We start from the raw sequence: 9520 nt of genomic DNA, 5'->3' as shown, positions 1-9520 counted from the left end.
GGTGGTGGTAGCATCGTGCACTGGGGCTGTTTTGGACCGGATACATTGCCCAAAGTTGATGGAATAATGAAGGAGGACTACCTCAGAATTTTTGAGCATAACCTCAAATGCTTATGAGGGTTTAACCAGGACATTATAGATTTGCTCAAACAGATTGCAACATCCACGTTCTTGGGAGGCAGAGACACTTAGCCATGGTTTTAAGGAAGACTTGAACTGTTAAACAACTCAAGAGCCTCCCAGGCTCAGGCCCTGCCATGAACTGGAAACCTCTGGAACACCAGGGTCACTATCTATGGTCAAGTGAGTTTTACATTTCCATGGACTGGGAGGCTACCATCCAAAAAAGAAGCCCCTGCTCCACAGTCCACACCTTTAGGCTCACCCAAGTTGCAGTTTGTAGCTGATCACATGGACAAAGAAAAGGCCTTCTGGAGTTGTTTGGCCACTACGAAGCATTCGATACTAATAAGTGCATGACCTTTGGGACTCCCCATTTCCAGTACCACAGGATAACCACTGGGTTCCTTAAAGATAAAAGGGAACACTTATAAAGATGTGGTTCTGCAGGTGGAGACCACAGACCAGGCAGACCTGTTCTCTTCCCTTCTGGCTGATGTTTTGGTCACTTTTGCATTTTGTCAGGGCTCTCACCCCTAGAGGTAGCATGAGGCAGAGTCTACAACCCACAGAAGTTGCTCAGGTAGTGCAGCTCATCCAGGATGGGACATCAGTGCAAGCTGAGTTTGTGCATTAAGGTTTGCTGTGTGTCAGCACAGTGTCCACAGCATGGAGCAGATACCTGGAGACAGGCCAGTACACCAGGAGTCAGAAAGACTCCACAAGGGTGGTATAAGGGCTTGACGTTAACAAGTAGGGCTTGTGCTTACAGCCCAACACTGTTCAGTTGTTTTTGTCAGAAAGTAAACTAAAATAAAATATTCACCAGAGACAACTGTCTTATCTTACATACTTAAAACACAGAAATCTGCAGACATTTCATATAGAAATCTATTGTACTGCTTTAGCATTGGTGCTGTGGAGACAGTGGAAATGTAATGTAGACTATAGACATATGAAACAGTAGTAAGATAAATATACTGTGAGGAGAACAGGCAGTTTTACCAGTGTTCTTTAAAGCTTGTCCACCATAGCAACAGTTACTAACGACAGAACAAAGGGCATGGACAGGTACATTATGACATCACAGGGTTGGAAGTGTATAAATGGCAGGAGCATCTTCACTCAGCTCATTCACAGCTTTCTACTGTTGGAGATCAGCTGCTCCTTTAAACATGAGCTTTGAGTACATCCCCCCCCATCCTGGCAGACAGCCAGCTAGCAAAAGCCAGGATACAGCTTTGATGTGAAAGATCCAGGAAACTTCGAAGCTCAACTGAGGGCAACGATAGCGGCTCAGGCCAAAGACAGTAGGACGAGTGAGAGATAGACAGACAGTGAGAACAATGAGAAGAGAAGAGCAAGAAGAGAGACGGAGAGAGACAGACAGGGAAAGGAATACTGAGAAGGAGAGAGACAGACAGTGAGAAGAGCAAGAAGAGAGAAAGGGAGACAGACAGTGAGAAGAGCAACAGACAGTGAGAAGAGCAAGAAGAGAAGGAGAGAGACAGACAGGGAAAGGAATACTGAGAAGGAGAGAGACAGACAGTGAGAGGAAGGTGAAAAAGAGGAAAGGAGGAGGAGAACAGAGCTCAGGGTGATCTGTCTGCAGAGATGCTACTCCTGCTGAGGAGAGCCAGTCCAGTCTTAAGACCACACACAGAGACTGTTTCACAGACTGAATCAGGAAGTCCAGGTCCTCCACAAACTCGGCCCCAGAACTGCTGAAGGCTGTTCAGCAGATAATGAAGCTAAAGATCTGCTGAAGTTAGAACTTCAGCCAAGTCAGGAGCACCAACAAAGCAGACAGTCCAGTTCAGAGTCCAGCTGCATTCACTCCTGCACAGAAGTGGTGCCTGGTGAATTTTGTGAATCAGCTGGGCCTTAAGCTTCCAAACTGGACGTGAACTAGAGGCAGTCAAACCACCTACAGCTGTAGAGGAGACTAGAGGAAAGTCATACATGGTTACAGGTGGACAGACGGCGAGCTCCAGACGGGTAAACGAGAACAAGTTACAGATGGACAGAAAAACAACTACAGAGCTGCAGATTTAAAGACAGACACAGTTGCAGAAGGATAGAAAGGCAGCCAGCCACAGAGATGCACATGCATAAACAATCAGAGCAGCACACAGCCACAGAAATGCAGACGCATAGTCAGAAAGACAGCCATCATTGCACCAAACAGCCAGCCAAACACAGTTGCAGAGGGATTATTATGAAGACGGATAGTCAGTTTCACATGGATAGAAAGCCAGTCAGAGCAGCCAGTTGCAGATGAAGAGAAGAGTTTTAAATGGAGAAACAGCCAGAGATGCAAAAGAGCAGGCAGCCAAACAGAGAAACACATTGATAGCCAGGCAGTGAGCGTTGCACATGGACATGCAGACAGCTGGCCGGAGTTGCACATTGCCTGGCTCGTTGGCTGGTTGTCAGTCCGAGTTGCAGATGGACAGTGTGATGCAGTCAGTGGTAGCTGACCCCTAGCTGAGTTGGCAGAGTTAACCTATAAGGGGCGGGAAAAAAACCCTCAAAAAAAAAAAAAAAAAAAAAAAACAAAAACACACACACACCAGTAACATTAGGATACAGCAATTAATTACATCTAGCTTCATTTACCAGTATACTTCAACAAGCCCATGTAAACAAGACATGTAAATAATGTTGCATTGTCATTTTAGGATGTGATGACCACCTCTATAGTGTGCACTTGGTTCACTTCAGGCTAAGCAAAGGATAAACGCCTGGCTTAGTAGGACTGTGTAGAAAGAAATAGGGGGTTAGTTCGTGCAGATTAAGCTGAAATCATAGTAGATGTAAGGCTTTGCAGCCCTCAGAGGAAGGCCACTGAGGCCTTATGTGAACAAATTCTATAAATATCACTGGAACATTCCTGGAAGTATTCAGCTGTGTCCTTCTGGTGAAGCCACACTACCACATCACAGACAGACAGCCAGAGTGCGAGCTACAGTCTTGTAGACAGGTAAAACAGAACAAGTTGCAGATGGACTGAAGAACAAATATAGAGCAACAGATTTATAGCTAAATAGTTGCAGACGGAGAATTACAGTTTCACATAGGTAGACAGACAGACAGCGTTGCATATAGACTGACAGCCAGTCAGAGTTGCAGCCAGTCTAAACAGAATAAATTGCAGATGAACAGGCAGCTAGAGAAAGGTGTAGATGGACAGCCAGAGTTGCAGAGGAACATACACACAGCCAAACATAGTTGCAGATGCATATCATGGTCAGAAAAACAGCCAGCCAGCCAAGTAGAACTGCACATGGAAAGACAGGCAGTCAGAGAGTTGCACACTAAAAGTTAGCCACTGAATTGCACATGCATATGGACATGCAGACAGCCACACAGTTGCAGAAGGACAGACCGACAGCGTTGCAGACAGAGTCTAAACAGAATGAATTACAGATTTATAGCCAGAGAGGTATAGATTCACAGACAGCCAGAGATGCAGAAGTTCCGAAAGCCAGACAGCCATAAAGATGCACATGGATTAACAGCCACAGAAATGCAGACGCATAGTCCGATAAACAGCCATCATTGCACCTGAGAGCCAGTCAAAACAGTTGCAGAAAGATAGTCAGTTTTACATGGACAGATAGCCAGTCAGTGTTGCTGCCAGATTCAAAACAGAATGACTTGCAGTGTTGATGCCAGACAGAGTTGCAAAGGGACATACATAGCCAAACATGGTTGCAGCCGCATAGTCAGAAAAACTGCCAGAGCTGCACATTAATTGGCTTTCTATCTGCCGTGTGGCTGTCTGCCTGAGAGTTGTAGACAGAGAGGCAGCCAGAGATGAAAAAGAACAGGCAGCCAACCAGAGTTGCCCATAGACAGCCAGCCATCCAGGCAGGCAGATTTGCAGAAGGACAGTGTGATTTAGTCACTGGTAGCTGACCGCTCACCAGCCTGTACCTAGAGACAATTACTAAGCAGGTTATTGACCTGGTGATCCTAGGGGAATGAGGGCGCTGGTGAGTGGGTCTTCTAGGAACCGGCAGGATGCACAGTTAACCTATAAAGAGGAAAAAACACCCCAATAACATTAGGATAAGACAAATAATTACATCTAGCTTAACTTACCAGTATACATCAGCATGGACATGTAAAAACAAGACATGTAAAAACAAGACATGTAAATAACGGCGTATTGTCATTTTAAGATGACCACCCCTAGTGTGAACTTGGTTCACTCCAAGCTGAGCTAAGGACAAGCGCCTGGCTTAGAAGGACTGTGTAAAAAGAAATCCAGGGTCAGTTGGTGCAAATAAACATTACTGGAACATGCCTGGAAGTATTCGACTGTGTCCATCTAGTGAAGCCACACTACCACATCAGAGAGACAGCCAGCCAGAGTGAGAGCTACAGTCTTGTAGACAGGTAAAACAGAACAAGTTGCAGATGGACTGAATAACAAATATAGAGCAACAGATTTATAGATAGACCGTTGCAGATGGAGAATCAGACAGTTTCACATAGATAGACAGCCATGCCAGCCACAGCATTGCATATGGACTGACAGCCAGTCAGAGTTGCAGCCAGTCTAAACAGAATGAATTGCAGATGAACAGGAAGCCAGAGAAAGGTGTACAAAGTTGCAGAGGAACATACACACAGCCAAATATAGTTGCAGATGCATAGTCAGATAAACAGCCAGCCAGAATTGCACATGGAAAGTTAGCCATTGAATTGCACATGCATATGGACATGTAGACAGCCACACAGTTGCAGACAGATTGTCAGCCAGAGTTGCAGATAGATAGTGAGACAGTTTCACATGGATAGACAGCGTTGCACATGGAAAGGAAGCCAGAATTGGTGCCAGAGCGTTAGCAGAACGAATTGCAGAGTTTTAGATGGAGACAGACAGTGATGCAGAACGACAAGCAGCCAGCGAGCCGCACACGGACAGCCAATCCAGCCACAGAATTTCACATGCAAAGAAAGCCAGCCAGCCACAAAGTTGCACATGTAGACAGTGCCACACACAGTTGCAGACATACACAGTTTAAAATGGACAGCCACCCAGTCAACCAGTTGCAGATGGACAGACCACCAGAGTTGCAGATTGACATACACACTGCCAAACAGTCAGAAAGACAGCCAGACATTGCACATGGTTAGACAACAAGCCACTGAACTGCACATGCATGGATCATGGACATAGACACAGCCAAATATAGTTGCAGACGCACAGTCAAAAAGACAGCCAGCCACAGAGTTACAGACGGATTGAGAAAGAGCCTAGGCAAAAAAAAGAGTTTTAAAAACTGAAGGAACTGTGCTAAACAAGTCCTTTTCAGTATCTAAAGCAGGTATGCTTTGGAGCTGGTGCACCATTCATTAACAAACAGCTGTGGTTAGGGAGTGTGGTGCAGGCTAGATCATCTGTTACATGAATCAGAACTTTAGGGTTAGTTGGTAGGGAGATTATGTGCCTTATTTGTAGAGAGAGCTACCTCTGATTAAAAGTTGGACAAAAAAAAAGTTGGACAAAGAACAGACAGACAACACACTTTTGGGGATGAAATAAATAAAGATACACTGCCGCCACAACCAGACCTGCGAAGGAAACTGTCATAGTTAAAACCTAGGGGAGTGGATTCATTCAGGGATATGGATTCATTAGACATGGTGAACTAAGGTGGCCATCACCAATAACTTCATTGATAAAGATTGGTTACAATGTGAGGGACAGACACGTTAGATACTGCAGGGTTTGTCAGAAATATTATGAGCTAGGGACATAAATGTTTTAATACAAGCAGAGAAATGGCATAATGAATGATTGGAATAAAGTAAATCATGTAATCACTTACCTGACTGCTATGTCTGGGTAGGGCCAGTCCTGCCATAGTGGAGCACGAAGAGTTAGCTGAACAGCTTGCTCCCTCGTCAGTAGGTGGGCATGGGGCTAGAGACGACGATCCTGGCAACGGTCTTCTTCCGTATGGTGTCTGGAAGCATGCAGTAGTGTAGACCCATAAACCCTTTTCCAATCACACTGTAACGATCATGGCTCTGTAGCTCATCCACAGAGAGAAAGAGTGAGAAGAGAACCATCCACTAAGAGTTTACTGCTGGTTTACTACACCACAACCCCCCAATCAATAACCTAACATTCAAACAAACATCCACCAGTTCTTTTAAACGGCACATACCTGAAGTCCATAGGAAGAGTCCAAAACAGTCCGGAGTCAGACAGCAAACAAACAAAAACAAACGAGTACTCCTCTGAAAAAGAACAGCACAAAACATATGAAAAACACAAACACACAAAGCTTGACAATATATAAACTATTAAATGATCACAAACGTACAAGTATTAGAACCATATAGTTCCTCCAATAAGGGTCTTTATTACAGTGAGGCCTAAACATCTTTTGGCCTGTAACCTACCCTACCACTGATATACTGCCACATAGATGTCATGGAGTAGGAAGATGACAGCAAAGTACGATCTTCAGCTCTAGCAGATGGAGGTTACAACCGCCTACTTGAATGCTTTAATTGTGAGATGTACATAGAGCAATCAGAGAGATTTAAGGGAAAATCAGTTTACAAGACATCCTTTTCACCAGTGTTTGAACAAGTCACTGTATGCTCTCAAACAGTCTGAAAGAACCAGGAACGAGGGTGCATTGTTATCTAGATGAAAATGGCTTAACAGAACCTAGATGACCATTGTATCCAAAACAAACACACTGAAGTGAGGAGGATAATTCTAATAATCTTACACACACACACACACACACACACACACACACACACACACGTTAAATGACTTGCCTGCCAACTATCCAATTCACTAAGCATGAACAACGGACCTGAGGCAGCCTTTTTCCAAAAGGTGTCCAGAAGTGTGCGGCAGTGCTCCTTCAGGGCCTCGCTGCATCAGGTGGAGAATAGAGGAGAACGATGACGCTGAAGGAGTCACGCTACTGAAGCACCAGTGGAAGCCAGGAGACATCACGGACACCGGCACCTAGAAAACAGGAGACCGTGGCATTACTCTTTGGGCCCAAAATGTAAGTGTTTTACAGGAGAATCTCCAACAATGACAACACAACGGAGACGATGACTCTGGTATTTTGAAGACCATGTTGGAGGCGTCCCAGGCTGCCTCCAGCCTCGTCTTCCATCTGTGGAGTTTGAACTGCCTCTACAACAGCAACTAGATCTGCCGTTCAAGCAGGACAAGCTCCATGCAGAGCGTCTGGAGATCTTGTTCCTCCGCGGTCGCCATGTTCCTCGAGAATGTAAACACAGACAGAAATGCAAACGTTGATTAGTGAGAAGTACTGTACAGTAACACAGGCAGCAGACAGCAGAGGGATTACAAGACAAATAAGACAAAGCTAATATTAAGACTATAAAGTAGGGAGAGCTGCTCGACTCTCTGGATCCAATTACATCACAAGCTTTCAAGGCAGGACAGCATCAAAACAGTCTTGCTCAAAATACCACCTGGTCCTACAGATCCAGTGTGCAAAAGAGGGTTGTAGATACACTCTGGTGAGAGCTATCCAACTCCTGTTTAGATTGTTCCAATAGACAAAGTATGAAAGAACCGTTAAAAGAACTGGTGGATGTTTGTATGTTTTGTTGTGTTTTCAGTGGGTTTGTGGTGCAGTAAACAAAATAAGACTTCATGAATGGTTCTCTCTGCATTCATTTCTTTTTAGTTTCAAGATGACTTACAAAGCTGTAACCATTACAACTGACAAGACCTGAACCAAGTTGGACCTTCAGTAAATTATCACAGTTAATTTGGCTCAGACAAGTACAACACTGGACTGCAGTCAAGCATGTTTCCAGAAGAGTGGAGAGAAACTGAAATTTGAGGCACACAGTGATGCAGATTCAGCATCAAATACAGAAGACAGACGAAGCACAACAGGCTCCGGTTTTAATCCAACTAAAGACGGTCCTCTTACTCTCTGCTCGGTCTACATGTGAAGGAGAATATATGGCACTGGCTGCAACCATTCAGGAAATCTTGTACCTCACACAGCTAGTGATCACCAATATGCACCTGTGAAAATACCTGAAGACAACCAAGAAGCAATTGCTCTTTCCAAGAACCCTGTATGTTAACCACGATGCAACACGTCCAACATGAGACCAGATCAGATAATAAAAGACCAGATAATCACAGATACTGACTTCCGTTAGAAGGTTTGTTATGTACCACAGAGCCTCAAAGAGGCAAGGAGTTCAACAAAACCAGTTTTAGGTTGATGCAGATGACAGCAGAGTATGACCTTCAGCTCCACAATACAGACGTTACGACAGCCGCTCGCGCAGATTGTGAACTGTATGTGGAGCAACCAGAGGGATTTGAAGGAAAATCAAACAGATGTAAAAAGGTTGTCTGTAAAACTGTATGCCCTCTTGAAAGTGACTTCTTAAAGGTCTAGAGAATATGTATGTTTAACAGCCTAAATTCAATGTGGGAGCTGCTTGTACTCTGAAAGCCTAATCTTTTAAAGATGAGAGTATTTGGATCATCATGCAACACTTACAAACAACATGACAGATAGAAGCAACTCAAAATGACTCAGTGGTAAAGCGAATCTTTGTAGGGCGACAAGAACAGTCCATCATACATAGTCTACTACATAGTAGACTATCCAGTCTACTATCCAGATCTATATCAAATCTAATTTCTTAGTGCGTGTTACAGAACACCAAACCCAGACTGACCAGGCAATGTCCGATGACTACTATGAAGAGAGGCGTGTACCCCCATGCTAACAGCTAACCATGTTGATCAGACTCCAGAAGAAGGCTTTTAAACAGAAGGAGACAGACATAGCACACACCATCCAAAGACAGACAGGAAAACAGACAGTGAAAATATTGGAAGACAACTGTTTTGTGAAATTTTGAATCTTGATTTTGAAAATTTATTTCATAAATCAACAAAAGCAAACCGAAAGCATACCTGGCAGAACGCTTTCAGTTTCACACTGAGACTTGCCGTTACTTACCACTCACTGGATCGGGAGAGCCCTTTCGATCCTGGTAAGAGACAGCAGTCTCAGTAAACCGCCGAGCTGGACCTGCAAGTCCACTCAGCCGACTCTCACCAGAAAAAGGGGATCCCGTCCCTTATATCTTTAACAAAATGAGGAACTATGCGTGGGCGAGAGCGGGGGCCAACCGCTCCCACCAGGCAAATTTCCACCATCACTTGGATCTGGATCAGTATACAACACTTATAAACATGACAGATAGAAGCTAGAGTCAAAGTGTTCAATGGAATTTTTGTAGGGTGACAACAGTCCATCATACCTAGTCTCCTTTCCAGACACAGAGAAAGTCCTTAAACGCAGACTGGTGAAATGTCTTAGAGTGTTACAGAACACCAAAC

This window comes from Salminus brasiliensis, chromosome 10 (assembly GCF_030463535.1).
Source record: "Salminus brasiliensis chromosome 10, fSalBra1.hap2, whole genome shotgun sequence".
Classification (NCBI taxonomy): domain Eukaryota; kingdom Metazoa; phylum Chordata; class Actinopteri; order Characiformes; family Bryconidae; genus Salminus; species Salminus brasiliensis.
Note: the sequence above shows the minus strand (reverse complement) of the source record.